Here is a 17,602-nt window from a genome sequence, read left to right on the forward strand (position 1 = left end):
ATGAAGCCACAATTTTCAGGCTCTAAATGAAGGACAAATTTAGCATCCAAATTCTTTCTGTTGTTTCTCTTTCGTAGACTCCAGGTGACAGTGTCAGGTTTTATAAAGTGCATCTCTCTTTTCTAGACCTAAAATGTAGGTACCTAGTTTTGTAGTGATTTATGTAGTGGATTTCTTTTACAGATCTTTGGATGCCTCTCCCACTTTCATTATTTTTCTCTTTAGCATGAAGCCAGTTCTTGCACTAATGATATATTTCCTTGTGTGGTAATTTATAATAAAATGTTGAAAATAAGGAATCTGTGAAAAAAACACGTTCTGTATATGAGGAAAATGTCTTTCTAAATTCATCCCTTAAATCTAGCCAACTGCGTACCCATTTTATAATGTCATACAAAAGGATTAGCAAAATTGGATGAGTCACTGCTTGGTACTTTGCTGTCTCTCTGAAAGGCAAAAATGGGCTAACTCAGTGGAATGGGCCAACCAGCAATAGCATTTACCTTGTGTTAGCCCCCAGCCCCAAAACACGGATTTACTGTCCAGGATTTGGAGTGGATTCAGAAGAAACAGGGATGTTTAATTTAGATAAAAATTGAGATCTATGTACAGATAAGTACATGGAGATGCTGAAAGTTGTGTGAAAAGTCAATGACAGGACTGGAGTGAGAGGCCATATCCCGTAGACCTTTATTCACTGGGTAGTTTGTGCCATTCTTCTTTATATATATCGCAGTGAAACATCTGCCTTACGCTTCTTAATGAGATTTGCCATCATGCCCACTGCATCTTCTCCTTTTTAAACCATGATTTGTGATGTTCTCTTGAAGTGACTGTGCTTTCCTGTGTTTCGACAGCTTCTGATGCCAGATCCTGACCTGTGTTTGGACATGCCATTATGTTGGGAGTACTACGTGATATAGAAATCGTACACAGCCTACTGTTAGTCTAGGAAAGATCCTTGGGACAACTTTCCACAGCAGCCAGCTTTTTAGCCAACCATCTCTCCCACTGTTTTGACTCTCCAGATTTTAGGTTGGCAATTCCATTTTGTAAAACTTTGGAGGTTTACATCACCCAGCTGAACTTAGGGAAACTTAGACTCAGCCACCAGCCCAAAAGCTCTCAAAACAAAGTATCCCAGAAGGATAATGTTTTCAACCTTTCAAATCTCAAATGGTTCACTCTGGTTCTAATTACAGTCTCCCATTGCAATCACCTCACACAGCAAGGAGTGGAGAAAGAATAATAACAAAAAGTGCAGTTTCTCTATACAAAGATAAGACAATTGATTGCCGCCTATAAAGCTACCAATTATAGAAGATTTGCTTGTAGGATATTTTAACTGTTACCATAGAACAAAATTTAGGTTTCCAGGCACTATTGCAGGCATCTACTGTGACTGAACAAATGGGATGCTTTAAAAAACGTGCAGTAAGTCACTGAGCCTCTGAGAGCCCCAACTGTAAGCATTTAATTGCCATTGACAGTTCTGGCCAATTAAGTCTCTGCAATAATGATCGCATCAGCAAAAATTACTGGGTCTTTTATGTTCAGATAACCACAGTTCCTAATTGGAGTATGGTTTCATTGAAATCTTTTTTCTCCATTACCAAAGCTAACATTAGGAATCATAGGGATCAATGTTTCGATCAGTGAGTTGTGAACTTTGCTAGGGGTGAGAAAGGCAATCAGGATTCCTGTGAAGCCCTGAAAGTGTTACTACAGTTCAAAGGAAAGAAAATATTGCTCCTTCTCTCCCATTGCTGCTCAGGATGAATTATTCTCTGTTTGTTTTTGCACCATATAATCTACATTGGAGCCAAGTTGCTGTGATGTTTCTTTGAAAGGGAATTATTAACTTGATATTATGTGCTGTGGTTAATTTTTTTCTTTCTTCTGGTCAGAAGGATATTATATTTGCAATGTAAACTGTGCTCTCTCATAGTTAACAGTGCTATCCTAAGTAGACAAACCTTGTATTGATATCTTAATATCATACACCTGTTTCAATGCATATACTTATGGATTCATATTTAGGTAAACATAATGAAAGTATTATTCTGAATTCTCATGTTTGATCCACATACAGAAGTTGTGGCAATACAGTACTCAAAATGAGGTGACTCTTCCATCAAAATACCAACAAAAGCTCTTACTGGGTCAGTCTTTGGTTCTAGCTTTATTGTCCTGCAGTGCATCCAATATTATTTCATTATTAGCTAAAGAGAGGCCTTGTTGGAAGTACAGTCTCGACCAAATGTTGTGTCTACTGCAATTTGAACAGTCAAGCAAGCCTCCCTGTTCTTCACCTGCCCAGTAGTGTAGGACTTGAGTGGCTTATTTACGTCAGCTACTGCAAGTAAGAAGGCATCTGGAGGGAGAACAAGCTGGCACGTTGTAGTCAATCTGCAGATCATAAAGAGTCTCCAGTAGCATGGGCTGAATGCCATCTCAGTGGGTGATAGCAGGAGGCTGATGCTTTGTTCCCCTCTATTATGGGATTACAGCGTTTGTTGTTATAGACAACATTGTGATACCTTGCTTTTATGCATTCCCTGTTTTTTCTCTTCAAATTGCAATTTTAAGCTCTTTTTCTTTAGAATTCAAATCTCATTCTTTTTAAAGTGATATAGACTAATTTAATCAAGCGGACTCTAGAATAATAGGAAAGTTATGCTAATTTTTGGACATTAAAATGTATCTTTTTTTCTTTTTTTTTCTCCTGAAATAACGTGCACTTACTTTATGCATAGCCTGCTCTTTTTTATGGGGAGTTGGAATTGTTTCTTTAATACATTAGAGCTCATCAGGCAAGGATCACAATGAATCCTTCAAGCAAAGGCAGTAGGTGCAGCAAAGGGGAGCAGTGCCTTGCAGGAAATTCTCTTCATTAGTATGAAGTTAGAATGGCTTGCAGTAGGAAGAGGTAAGAGAAGCTGGTTGACTGGATGCAGAAGAAGGAGATACTGTTACGTCTGTTGAAGAATGCTCATTCTTCTGCATCCGTTTTTATCCTTTCCATATCAAGAACAGCTGTTATCTTCTGTACCCATCTACAAGACTTACACAAAATTAAATTCAAGTGCATCTGAAAGGCCAGGATTTCAAACCCTATCATGTGCCAGTTGCAGAACGCTGCTTCGTGGCATTCAGTGTGTACTGATTTTACATGGTGAAAACAACAGCAATAAGGGCAGGGCAGTGGAGGATAGTACCTACCAACAGTTAAAATAGGTTCCTGCTCTTTAGCCCAGAGGCACAGTGTTTTTATCTTTATATTGCTATATAACATTAAGAGTACAGTGGTTTTACTTTTATTTTGCTATATAGTATTAGGACTTCATCCTTAATTGTATGGTGTAAAAGCCACATTCTTCTGTTGGACAAGATAACATCTGTAGTTCTCTTCTGGTCTTTTGTATTATTTATTCCACGATTGTAAAGAGAGCTCATCACTCTGATGCTTGTAGGACTGTAGTAACACTTGTACCTTTTAATAAACAAACATTTACGGGAGTGCCCAGAAAGACATCAAGGTAGATTCCTGTGGTAAACGGTATGAGGAAGCCCTTAATAGCACTTGACTTCTAGCAGAATTTATTGTAAAGCCAAATGATTTTTCTTTGCCTGGGGTGGAACGCAGAGAAAATGATGAGAATAAGGGCAGGAATTTTTATGGTTTCCAATGCATTTTTTTTGTGTGACATGCATTCTAGGTCTGTGGTGAGAAATAACCTGAAGATGAGACAAGCATGCAAGCCTGGGTTTGCAGAACAAACACAAAGCTTGAAGGATAAGAGCTCGCCTGGCACTTGGATTGAGACCTAAATGTGTGTGTATCCAGAGGGTGGGGTGCCAAACTAAAGGACAGCTCGTGTATGTGCTCATCACAGCCTGGCCTTGACCTAATGTGCTCTTTACTCAAAGACATTTCTCTCCAATATCCCTTTTGTTTGTGTGCAGACAATGAAAATCCACAGGGATTCGAAAGTATTTTGTTGGCCAAGGGCTTCGCCCTGTCTTGCCCAGGGTCCATTCACAATGTAGTGATGCAAACAACAGACATTAGTTCAGATCCTCATTTCATTTCTGATGGAAACTTAAATCCGTCTGTGCTTTTGTTGTTGTTGTTGTTGTTATTTGTTTGGGATCATTTTTGCTTCTTGAAGGGGAGAGAGTAGATGGCAGTGCTTCCCTGACTGCCACTTCGTGTTCTTCTCACAGCATGGCATTGACTTTCCTTCTTGTCTTGCTCTGCTATGAACGCAGGGTCAGCTCGTGGTGTCCTCTTCCTTGCTGCTACCCCCATGTCTTTCCAGGAATAAAATAATTTTGCTCTGGTGCAAAGGAAAAAAAGGTTGATGGCCAGCTGGTGTTATTGCTTCTGTTCTCCCTCGCCTCTTTTCCCTGCTGCACAAATGAAATAGATGCAGTCCTTTATGTTACACAGTCTCCATTCGTACTCAGCAGTGCAGGGGCCAGATAATGGAATTGGGAGTTTCAACCTGGAGGTCGCAAGATCAAATTTGGTTCACAGTCGTAATGATCAAAACTTGCTGCAACTGAATGGCTCTTTCAGTGTCCTGCGAGAAAAGACTAAATTGGTTCAGCCAGATCCAATCCTGATGTTTTTTCAGGAAGTATACAGCATTTCAGTCTCAGGTGTCTCTTCTGCTTCAGCTAACTAAACTGGAGCTGAATTAGCTTTAAAGTTCATCAGTTGTGTACATTCAATGTGTCTTGAGCTTGCTCAAGAAAGAAATGAGAATACAGTGTGAATTCAGATAAGCAATTCTTGGAAATTCAAGCATGATGATATAATGTATGTTAGGGCTGTAATTCTTTATTTGTGGCAATTTTTATGTGCACTTCTGAGTTTATCATGAGATTTTTCTTCAGCAAGAAGTACATTTATGCGTGCTCGAAGTTTTTTTTTTTGCATTGCTAGAGTGGCGCAAAGAAACATTGGCTCAACTTAATGCAGTTTATTCAATTTCCTTTGTAATCCTGGATCCTGTTAATTTTAGGTGACTCACTTTGCCTACCAAATGTCTTGGTCTGTTTCAGTCCGTTAATGACTTGAGTTGATAATTTTCACACTCCACATTGCTGCTCTGAAAATCATGCTCAATATGAGGAATTCTGGGCATACTGAGGTGACTCCTACAGCAGTGACTTTTCATTTGGGTCAAGTGAAACGCTCCACGTGTAGACGTTTCCTCCCAGTGATTTTGTGTTTAGTTCCATTGATTCAGTGTTGCTTACGTTTATTTTCAATGGAAGAAGTAATTTCTCCTCATGGAAAAAGGGAATATTGGTAACATTTTATTGATGACTCAGTTTTTCCTGTCAGGGTTTGTCAGCACAATGCCAAGCTGAGGATGCCATGTGGCTTTCACAAGACTGACTTGGAGGACCCAATATATCAGTGTTAAGCAAAGTTTTTTCAGTGCAGAATATAATACCTTACCCTCATATTTATGTTACTGTTTATAGTGGAAAGCCCATCAACTTTTCTGTTCAGTTGCTCATGAATAAATAATACAACATACTGTCTCCTTAACAGCTGCTTTTCTTCCCTTCATTCTGCCACTGATGCAGAAAGTCACCAAGCATTTGCATATGAAATACCAACTCCAAATCACATTTGTGCATCCTGGACCAATGCACAGGAGAATAATGAACCTCCAAGCACTGCTTTTAGATGTCTGTGGGCCAGATAACTTATTTGAATATGACTCAGGTGGTGGCCTATGGAAATTGTTATTCTCTTATTCAGGCTTGGTGTAAATTTAAGTATCCAGCATGCCCTTGCCCTTTGGAACTATCCATTTGAGCAGCAGCAACATTTTATAGCTTGCCTGTCATAATGGAAACAGTTGGGGGCTGAACTGCTGGAATCATTGCGCTTAAAACTGAGCACGTCTTGTGAATTGGAGTCATTGTGCAGAATAAAGAGGGCTGAGCAATAAATTTGTATATTGTAATTGTCTGTGTTATAGAAAGAATGTCTTTCAAATTTGTCTTTTCTGAATTCCTCTTACTGTTGTTTCTTCAGGGCATAAAAATCTTTGACGAAAGAAAGAAGGAAAAATAACAACAGCAGAATGACTTCTTTGTAATGGTAGAAAATAGTTACGTAAAATATGGGAACTTGAGAAATCTGAGAATCCAAAAAAACTCAGCCAGCAAGGAGAAACCTTGGTATAAAACATAGATCTTCAGGCTGTTCAGAAAGATCCTTCTCAGTGTGGAATGTACATGTGTCCCATGCTCGTGTCCTACACCGTGGTGTCCCAAATGCTGTCCCATCCGCATCACTGCTGCGTGCTGACTGCAGTGCTTAATGCTCCTCTCTGTGATGTGAACACCCACATCCATGAGTATGGATGGCTCTGGATTGCTTTCCAGCCTCATCCTAGGTCTGGGCTGCTGCTGGATCCAGTACATCTGACTTGAGTAGGGACTGCATAACCTTTCTGGCAGTGTAAGTTTCACATGGGGTTACGCAAGGCCATAAATCTCGACATAAATCAGGACTTAAAATGTTAGCTATGCACAATATGTATAATCCATTAGAATACTATAGCAGGCCCTGGGAGAAATCTCAGAGGCATAAACAGCAGAGAAGGATTCTTAGGAATACACAGAGGTTGTAGCTGTGTATATGTGGACAGGTTGCTGTAATCACGAGGAATATTGCTGAAAATCATCTGTTAGCTTAAAGTTTTCATGTTGCTTTTGGGCAGTCATCGTCTATTAGATGATGTAGTTTGGGAACAAGATTTCTTCCTGTAATAATAAGTTCGTGAACCTGGAAACTGAATCACGAGCCCCCATATTTAATATTGTTTTTCTTTTAGATGCAGTTACAAATGTCAAGCCTTCTGTTTTAATACTTTTCTTTGTATTTCACTGTCAAAGTGCTGCTTGTATGTTTGCTTCTCTGCTTGTCTTGTTTTTGTTTCATCTTTCCCTATAGAATTCCTCTTGCTTTGCTCACTTACATGGAGAAAGAGCTCAGGGAGAGTCTGATGTTTCTGGAACAAATCTGAGCAACTTTGTAAGCTTTTTTCGTAAGCATTCATGTTTAATGAAGCATTTTACAAGACCGGTTTAAACCCAGAGAACAACCTGCTAAAACCTCCATATTTTACTTGCATTGTGAATTCACACCTTGCTAAACAAAGGGAGGGCAAGTTCAAATACTTTTCGTGCTATAATATATACACCTGTTGATAAGAGCAATTAAACTTTGAATTCAATAAAATATATTCTGCTTCAGTTATGCAGGGATTTGATGTGTGTATATTTGTGTAAGTCCATCCAGATGAACGAAGCCCAAAAGGTAGGGGGGTATCCAATGACTTTCGTCTCTGCCAACAAACATGCTGCTCTAATTAAAAGTCGGCATGGAATATTTATAACCAAGGAGAAGAAAACCTCCCAACAGTAAGTCTGCCAAAAACAATGAGTGCAAAGTGGAAATCCTCAGAGTGAGAGAATCATAAACTTTTCTGTAATGCTTGTCTTTGTTTTCCCAGCTTTGAGGGTCTGAATGACAGTTTTGATGAAATATATATCAAGTTATTAAAAAATAAATCGTCGAGTTCGCTGTAGAACTTACTAGATGAAATTGTGTCACCTGCATTATGTAGGAGGGCAGAAGAGGTTGTTACGATCTTACTGGTCTTAAAAAATGCAGGACCTACCAGGAGGTAGGTGTGAGTCCATTCAGAGGACTGGGAGCTGCTGCCTGGCTGCGGAGGGTTCAGAGCACATCGTGCCTTGCCTCTTGTAGCACTTCTCATCCATAGATTTTAAGGACGTTGGTATAATTGCTCCCATGCTACAGGTTTTTGGGGACATAATAAAATGAACCCTGATAAGGGTTGCCTATGCTAAACACCAGAGCTAGTAACAAGTCCAGGTCTCTGGAGCACTGCTCTTGTCTCTTTTTTCTGCCTGTACTTGGGTCGTTTCTGGGGTTTTATGTGCACCCTGCTGGCATTCACAAATACCCTTCATAATGGCCCTTTTTTGTGAGGTGTTGAGGCTGGCATGCTAAGCAGCACTGAAACGAGCAGCTCCTCAGCTTGGTGCTGCACACAGCAGCATATGGATTGATAACACTCCTCAAAGAGGTATCTGTAAAAGCTGTGAGTGCTGAGCAGCTTGGAGGAAGAGTCCCTGACATCTACCTGTATGAGAAACAGTGTTCTAAGAAATGCGAAGACTGAATTTTATATGGTCTGATGCACATGAATATTTTTTTTCACCGATGATTATCCGAATTATACAAATCTAATTCTTTTGTGATTGTTTTATTGTTTCCCTGCCTTCTTCTTGGAGTACTTAGTGTAGCATTGCATTTGAACTGGGTAAATAAGCCAACAGCAGGGTACCTGCATTACTATCCTTCTATTGAATGGAAAAGCAATGGGAGCAGTCTGGAGCAGACAGGAGCATTGTGCTTCATTTATATCAGTTTCATCTGAATGCATTTCAACTCCTAAATCCTAAGAGGTCCGTTCATTTTGCCTTGCCTTGATTTCACAGCCTGAAACTGTGTCTCTGAAAACTGTGTCTCTGTAACTCTACTTACACTGTGGTTCCAGGAGAGAAGGAAGGGAGGGATCTCTCCTTGCACTGGTTGAGCACATTGCCTGAATATCTGGGCTGGGGGCATGCTGACAGCTGTTTACACAAAGTGTTTGCATTCTCCAGTCACTGATGGCCTTCTGCAGCCCTACTCCTATAATCCAGAAGAGAACAACAACTGAAACTCAGGTGCTTATGTGCCACTGGGACATCCTTAGAAATCCCTACTATGGAAATTCGTGAACTACATTTTAGCTGTGTAATGCATTGCTTAAAGGGCTTTTATTTTGCTAACCCATGAGGAGGTATTTAAAATCAATTTCCATAGAACAAATTCTATATAAACCTGTGTTGGTTTTCATCTTTGCCAGAAATTTCTGCTGGTCCTGTAGAGCTTTGATTTGTTGGTTTTTTTTTTTGTTTGTTTGTTTGTTTTGTTTTGTTTTTTTTTTCCCTGTAGTCCTTTGATTTTGAGAGGCTTATTAATTATCAGAGACAATATTTCTCAGCATCAGAGAGCTTTGTTCATCATTAAATGCATGTGAACCTGAAATGTGATTTTTTTAAAGTAAACTTTGGGCTGGGGTTCATTGCTGCATCTGCTACAACAGGTTGTGTTGCACAGTGCTCCAGCAAGAAGTAAATCCTTCAGACATTTGTAGTACTTGGGATGGTGCATCTAGTGTGCTGCCCACCACTGTAATTACTGGTGTCGTTGTAAGCTTCTGGATTGTTTTTAGCAGATTTGAGTCTGCCTGGTATGGAAGAGATATGTTAGCTTAAGTCATCAAAGGTTGGAAGAATAACTAATATTACTGGTAGATAAGTGAGGTTCCTTTAGTGTTGCTTCATGAATTTTCTTGCGATCTTGAATATGTATTTTTATGTTGTTCTGCAAAAAATAGGATTTGATATTACAGGAAAATCTAGCTTTTTCCTGAATGATTCCTGACATCCACATTTTTTTCTAAAATCATGGTGGAAACTCAATACCACGCTATGGTATTCCCACTCTAAAATTCAGCCTGAACGTGTTTGCGGTACATTTTTCAGAGTGTTGCTGATGTTGCTGTCAGTAGTCCATTTTTTGGCTTTTTTTTTTTTAAACCTCTCTGAGGTTCCTTTCTCTCTGGTCAGAAATGTATTGCAGCGAAACATAGAAGTGCCAGGCATGAGGGAAACAGACTTATCCTTCAATGTAAAAAAATTAGGATTTTATTTCTGAGGAGAATAGCTTGGCAGACGAAATTTGCTTTGGAAAAAAATAAAGGAAAAGCTTTAAATTATATTCCTTTCCATAGCAGTTTGAAGGAGCTAAGTTTTCTGAAGTGGATACAAGTCATTAAGCTGGAATTTGGATATGCATCATGAAATGCACATAATAGAGTCTGTACGTGTGACAGAACTTTCTCCATCTCTAATGAAAGTTCATTATGGATCTTTGCATATTCTCCTCAACGAGGCCGACTCATTCTGCCCCAGTAGATCAATTAACTTCTCTTTGCCATCTGTTCAGCCAGCCATTAGCTCTGTCAACATTGCATCTTCGGGTGGCATTCAACAACAGAAGGGCCTTGGGAAGCTGGGGAGGAGGCAGGTGGCGGCGGCGTGCTGGAGGCTGCGGATGGAAAGACCTTGAAAAGAGGATTCAGTGGTGGTGGGCAGCGATTCTGTTGGTAGGTGTTGTGGTTTAAGCTGGCGGGTGGCTCAGCGACGCACAGCCGTTCATTCACTCCTCCCAGCGGGATGGGGAAGAGAACTGAAGAGAAAAAACAAAGTAGAGCTTGTGGGTTGTGATAAAACCATTTACTGAAAGGATAATAGATATGACAAATGGATAATAGTTATGACAAATATATGCGCATGAATGTATATGATATAGGACGTACAAGCAATTGCTCATCACACCTTGACCAATGCCCAGCTAGCCCCGCAGCAGCAAAAGAGAGAGATGAACTCTCACCCCATGCAAAACTCTCCTTCTGCGTGGTGTCACAGAATGGCCAGGGTTGGAAAGGACCTCAAGGATCATGAATCTCCAATCCCCGCACCACATGAGGGCCACCAGCCTCCCCATAATACTAGACCAGGCTGCCCAGGGCTCCATCCAACCTGGCCTTGAACACCTTCAAGGACGGGGCATCCCCAGCCTCTCTGGGCAGCTGTTCCAGCACCTCACCACTCTCATAGTAAAGAACTTCCCCCTGACATCCAACAGGATTTTTTATTTTTTTTTTAAAGAGAAAATATATTCCTATAAGAACAATCTGAACAAACAGAAGAGGAAAATGACATCATTTCTTGTTTTCTTTCTTTGTGAGAATTACCTAGCTGGTTTCTGCTCAGTAGGCAGTACCTGCAGGATGACACACCTCTGGCTTTGGGAATTTTTCTTTGATCTCTGCAGAAATGAATCAATATTAACAACATTATGGTTTAAAGTTGTAATAATCCGCTGAGTTCCTGTTTCCTTTGAGATAGATTTCTTTTCTACACTCTGGCCCTTTCTTGCTCCCCATTTCATGCTCCATACCTTGGTACTTGAGTAAATCCTTCAATTATCTCAGGTTTTACCTTATTTGCTGATATTGCAGCCAGCTGTTTGTGTCTCCGTGCTTAATATCTTGTTGATGCTTCGTTCAGAATTTCCCATTTCCTAAGATTCACAAATTAGCTTTCTATGGGGAGAAAGGGAAATGTCTTTAAATTCAGCAGACCACTCCCAGCAATGGGAGTGCTTTAAAAATACGTTGTGCTGTGCAATAGACTCTCCAGGGAAAAGATGGGAACCCTTTTCCTCAAAATCTTTGAATGCAGCTCAGAAGTGCTGTGTTAAGTGCTGCAGAGAGGGGCTGCTCTGTATTTTATTTGTATAGCGAGGAGTGAGCAGTGAGAAAAAGATGGCACCAAGTAACAAGTTAATGAGTGTTTAGTGTGACTGTAAACCAAGTGTTTGATGTGAAGAAGGGACATTGAATTACTAATAAAAATAGAATTGGGTGACCTAGTTAAAGCCTGTTGCCTTTGTCTTCCAGGATACATCATCTGAAAATAGCCACATAACTTTTAAATGAATAGAAGATAATGTGCTTGAGTACACGGAGAGGAGAGATACCTATAGCTTGGGATTCTGTGTCAAGAAAATTTCACAGCATCTACTTGTGCATAACTCTGTGCTATTTTTAATTCCTGAAGTGGTCGATTCCTGTTTCAGAAATGTTTTTCACATTCACTGCTTCTCATCTGAAATGCAAGTGCTTCCTTTGACCCGAAGTGCAAGAACCTAAATTACAGAAACGGCTGGAAACTAATTAGGGATCAGAGGTGCACAGCAATGGGAGCTTTGCAATTGCACAGTGCTTTCTTTTCAAGCGGTGGCAATGGGCAGAGATAGCACAGAGATTTCAGCTCATTGCAGAGGAGTTTTGATGAAGCATTTAGAGAAGGGGCTGGAGGAAGGAGTGCTGGGAGCTCTGCTTTTTGAGCAGCACCAGCTCCTTCCATCCTCAGCCTATAAAAGTGGCTGCTTCTGGAACATGCTGTAGGGTAAAGCACGCTGGCTGCACATTGACATGTTACCAATTTCTGTATCCACCTCCCCTCTGCTTTTCTTCAAAATGCTGTTTTAAATTGAAAGATTATGTATTTTTCTTCATAAAACATTGCTGTCCTTTTAAAAATGCAACTCGAACAAAATCTACCGGGGAAACAACAGGCATGAGCTGTTGCTTGCAAATGAATCAGTTTTAAGGGGGGGAAGAATATTCTTTATTTTGGTTACTAATTAGTGAAGGGTTTGACTTTCAGCTCCTTAAACTTGTATTTTCTGTAGGTAGATGACTGTAGAATCATGAAAGTTGGGAAAGACCTGTAAGATCACCAAATCCAACCATCCACCTCCCACCAATCCTGGCCCCTAAACCATGTCCCATCCCATGATGCTGCAGAAGCCCTTGGGGATGCTGCACCCTAAGGAGATTCTTGGTTATTCCTTATTTCCTTGCTGACCAGAAGCTAATCACTTCAGCAGTGGGTCCTGGATCCTTTCCGTCACCTCTTCGTACATGGAATGGGATTTGTAGACCTCTTATACAGGGTGGTTAGAGGGATGTGGCTGATAAGAATTCAGTTAGGCTTTTTGTGTTGTGATAAATGCTTAATAATGGAGTGAATCCCAGTTTGATAAGGTGTTTAGTGAATTTAAATTACATGTTTGAAATTAATCCTCAGAGGATTAAACTGCAGTGAGCAGAAGATGCTTCACTTTTGAATGACAGTGTTCACATGGGTGTTTCTTTCATGTTCATTAACTTAACTATTGCAGTTAGTGCATCTGAAACATCCTGAGTGCCCATCTGCAGAGGGTTGCAAGATGCAAGCAGAGGGATGTCTGGGAATTTTTTCAAATTGGCCCTTTGCTATCAGATGCCATTAAGTGAAGGCACAGATACTTCACAACAGAAAAACAGGCTTTTGTAAGTACAAAATAATGAACGTCAAAAAGATGCTTCTGATTCTACTTCCCTCAGTTTGATCCAGGAAACGAATAGATTATTAAGACTCAATATCCTCATATCATCTCCTGCCATCGGTGAGGACAGGAAATAAGTATACAAATCACTAAATTGCTTCAAAGCTGCTTGGCAACTGCAAGTTACAGAATTGATCATCCAACTCATGTATATTTCTCTCGAAGAGAAGAAGTAAGAAAACCAGTTTGGGATTATCTCAGGGAATAAATCCTGTTTCAGGATGGATTGTAATAGCATCAGGGCTTTGTCAGAAAAAAATGACAAAATTCAAAGTATACAATGGTAGTATTAATAATAAGAAAAAAGCAGCTCTGCTTCCCTTCAGCTTTGTCCTTTTCACTTCTTTATCCCCAGAGCAGACCTAAATGTGAGTATAACTTCAGCTTGGTTAGTTTTATCCTGAAATATTTCATATCCAAATGGAATAGATAGATTGTAATTATTATTACTTTTTCTCTTCTTTTAGTAACCTGAAACTGCTCTAGAGGAAAATGTCATCTGTATGGAGAGTTTGTGGGTCATGCATATAAAATACCATCTCTAAAGGATTGCAGGCAGAGAACTTTATGTGGATAATTAAAAGCAGCTAAAAAAAAAAAAAAATTAAAGATCTCTTGCTTCTGTATCCACTAGAACACTCATTCTGGGCAGAGATAATCTGCTAAATGCTAACAACTCTTTTTTTTTTTTCCTTGTTTGCTGAGTTGAATTAAGTTAACAAGCAGCTGAGGATGCTGTTGTGCAGCTTCACTTTGCCTGCACACCTCATTGCTGCTCTGAGCATGAGTAAGTTCTCCCAGGAAGGAGTGACGTTGGTGACTGCAGTATGCAATATCCTTGACCTGTATGCCAGGAGCTGGATTAAAAACAGGTAGACAGTGCAATCTCTGCTCTTTCACAATCATTTGTTTCTTAGAAATAAGTTAGCTCTCTGGCAACGCTGTTGCATTCTGCAGCTCCCTGTGGAAGAATCCCTCAGTATTGATCTTTTCTGAACCCTAATTTATCTACACAAAAGTTTGTTTTTTGTTTTTTTTTTTCTTTTCAAAGGAAGATATTTTTTCTTCTGGATGCTCACAGAACAAGAAAAAATAACTTCTCTCACAGCACAACGTTTGGGTTTGGAAGCTCTGGACAGCTGCCCGTGCTGGTTTATGATGTCCCCAAGCAGGCAAGGCTCCCTGGCTGCAGTTACCTTTCAAGGTGCAGCCTTCTTCACCATGACAGGTCTGAGGTCTGAGTGTGTCCAGTGTTTGGAGCTGAGCCTGGGACTATAGCCTGCCTAGAAAACAGGAGGAGCAGCAATCTCTTGGCTACAGCTGCCAGCAGACTGCATGCCACAGTTCCAAAGAGAGTAATACATTTGCCTTTCTTCCCCTCAGAAAACAAAACAATCTTCTGTTTCCTGACCAACTTCTGTTGCTGTTCGGTTGGGTTTTGTTTTGAATTCTGTCACCACATGTTATTTCTGAATGTATTTGGATTGCTGATAAGTTTTATAGTAGCACAGTTGTCTCAGTTCAGAGATTTTCCCATCTTGGTATCTTTCTCTTTTTTGGATGTGAACATGTTTGATGGGTTGATGGTTGACTGCATGATCTTAGTGTTTTTTTCCATTCTCAACAACTCTACCATTCTGTGCCTTTCCTTACACATTGTTTCGTATTAGTATTAGCTCTACTTTCTTTTTACTTCAGTTTCTATCCACAATCTTCTGCGCTATTCTTAAAATGAGGGCAGTGATCCTGTGGGTTGCCCATTGCAGAAGGTCCATGCACTGCAGAAACAGAAAGGTTTTTAGGTCCCATGAGGATGAATTTAAGGCTCTTGAAAATGCAGTTGTATTTTGCATGACAGCTTCTGTCTGTAAGGGGTTCAGGAGATGTGTGAATGAAGCACAGGCAGCACTGAGTGCATCTGAAAGTTCCACAAATGAGAAACTAAAGGAAGGCAAGAGCATGGATAGCTTTTTAAAAGTGATTATCTTGCACTGCATTGACAAATTCTGATTCATGATTATGTTGCCTGGACTGCCCATATAACACAGTGCTACAGTAATATTTCTCAAGCTATTTATTACATTTGCAATTACAGCAGCTTTTTCAGTCTGAGGTTTATTACTTCTAAGAGTATGGTAATACTGTGTAGTTCTACAAGGTTATTGTTGTTGCTGTGATGTTGCTGTGGATGTTACGTTGGTAAATTCTTTAAAATATGGTGTTCTTAGGTCTTTTGATAGTGGATTAACTCCACAAACAAAATTCTGCCTAAGATTTTGCTTGAATTTCCTCATTATGGTAGGAGAAGTTTCTTCTCAGCCCTCCTAAAAGTTTTGTCTGTGGTTCAGAGGGAGGCTGCCCTTGCAGATAAAGGAGCAGACTGAGATTCAGCAGTCGCACAGCCATGTGCTCTTCCTACCATTTATCCTCTGGTTCTTCTCTTTCTCCGAGTCCTCCTTGCAAAAGAGTGAAAGGATGGCAGAAAGAAGAAAACTCTAAAAATGGCACTCCTGGTTTTCCAGTAAAAGTGAAGTGAGACATGGAGATGGCACAGATGGGAGAAGAACTTCTGTTCCAATGGAGCAATGAAGTCAAAGATAAATAGTCTGTGGTTATAGAAATATCTTTTGATGCAGCAGGGAGGCACCATCTACAGGCTGTCACTGGTTTTTCGAAGCAAACTGTTTATCCAGTTCTCTCTTAGAGCTTGTTTTTGTTTGCTTGTTTTTCCCCGTTTCTTTCCCACTTTCTTCTTTTTTATTGGAAAACTTTTTTTGCTTCTTAGCCATGAACAAGGAATAATGGAACAACCCGTATTTTCTGCAATCAGTAAATAATGTAGAGCTCGGAGGGGGTAAATAGGAAAGCTATTGAGAGAAGTAAATGGAAATGAAAATGGAATTACATTGCTTTACAAGATGCAGATATACCAAAAGCAGTTTTGGACATATGAGGCAATAGTTTCTGTCATTTATACTTAGGTGCTTGCATGGGTTGATGCTTTTTGCTTTGCTTCAGCATTAACTCCTTATTAAGATTTCTGTCTGTCATGGATTTCACTGTTCTGTATGTTTACTAAACAAACACATGCAATGCAAAAAGCTTTTTATTAGAGTTTTTAAAACAAACCGTCCTTCATGGGCAAAATATGGAACAGTTAAGAAACATAATTAAAATGCACAGATTGTGCATCCTTGAAGCTACATTAAGCTGATGTATCGCACCCATGCAATCTGCTTTAGGTGAGGAGTAAAGTGCAAAGATTTTCTGCAGCTGTTCTTCAGGTGGTTATCCTGACTCCATCACTGACAGTGAATGATGCCTCCTTATGGGCTTTGTTGTCGACAAGCCACTCAGGGAAAATTGTATTATCTTCCATTTTGAGGAGGTGTAAAACTGAGGCACAAAGTAACGATGTGGCTTGCCTGGAAATGAATGACAGGGGTGGTGTCCTGAGCTGTCAAATAATGTTGTCTGTGCAGCACACAGGCTAAATGATTGCTTGACATATAGCATGAAAGTGTGAACAGCCACTTGAGAGACCTATTCCTTTATCTCAGACTTGCATGTTCTTGATGAAGACCCAAAGTTCATCTTGCATCCTGGGGAAAGATTTAGCCTTTGGAGATGTGTCAGCTAAGGAAAGCTTCTGTAACCTTAGCTGTGCTTATGCTCTACTGTTGCTTCTGTAAGGAACACAACAAAGGGTCAGAATTTGCCACTTACTGAGAAGGGTTTAAATAGTCAACTCCCATTTATGTTCTCTCAGAAATAGCTCAGAACAGAAACACTACCAGCAAAATGGAATTTGCTCTGGGCTTATCTTTTTATTGTGAGTTATAGGGATTCTGCCAGGTAAATGTTTGTGGACTCACACAGATCTGAAGATTGCTGCTATCATCTTGATGACAAAAATATGGGACTTTTATTCGTGCCTTCTGGGAGCCACGAGGTTAAGAAAATGGCTTAAATTTTTTCTCAATTCCCCAGACTGTCTTTTAGAGAGAGAAATGCACACATCAGTCCTAGAAACACTGATCAGAACGTTGCCCTATCTCACCTCTCCAAGTGGAACAACTATAAGAATGGACAGCAGAGAAGAGAGGGGAAGGTGGAATATCTAGTGGGGTGAGCTAAAAACATTTCTAGCTCTTCAAAATTCAGCCTGTGCTACAGGAATGTTTCAGGACTCATTGAACCTGTGCTTTTACCCAGTTGTGTTCCTAAATCTCTTGGATGTCTTTGACAATCATTTCCATTAGTTCAAAGTTGGTGGGACGCCCATGCATTTGTAGCAGGCCAGCTCTGAATTAGTTTCCAATGGTCGGATTTCTTTCTGGCAGATATCCAGTTAAGAATTGAGGACTACTGAAGGTTGTTTCCAAAAGAACCTTGTCTTTTTTTTGTGGTGAATCCTGGCAAATTATGTAATATCATGGCAACAGTCAGTGTTGCCCCTCTCTATTG

General features: G+C 40.1%; 2 protein-coding genes across 11 annotated transcripts in view; one reads left to right on the forward strand and one right to left on the reverse strand.

Moving 5' to 3' along the window:
- The window catches only part of LOC128090180 (cytosolic purine 5'-nucleotidase-like), a 587,975-nt gene that overhangs the window by 409,849 nt on the left and 160,524 nt on the right, over positions 1-17,602 (reverse strand). The window lies entirely within an intron of this gene.
- LRRTM4 (leucine rich repeat transmembrane neuronal 4) overlaps positions 1-17,602 on the forward strand; it is a 422,410-nt gene that overhangs the window by 87,148 nt on the left and 317,660 nt on the right. Inside the window, exon 1 of one of the 10 annotated variants that reach the window (XM_052702300.1) lies at positions 10,153-10,280. The exons of the other annotated variants lie outside the window; for them this stretch is intronic. The gene's annotated coding sequence lies outside the window, so the exon portion shown is untranslated. Of the gene's footprint in view, positions 1-10,152; positions 10,281-17,602 lie in introns of those variants that run through there. 10 annotated transcript variants of the gene reach the window in all.

This window comes from Tympanuchus pallidicinctus, unplaced genomic scaffold (genome assembly GCF_026119805.1).
Source record: "Tympanuchus pallidicinctus isolate F22 unplaced genomic scaffold, pur_lepc_1.0 scaffold44, whole genome shotgun sequence".
Lineage (NCBI taxonomy): Eukaryota > Metazoa > Chordata > Aves > Galliformes > Phasianidae > Tympanuchus > Tympanuchus pallidicinctus.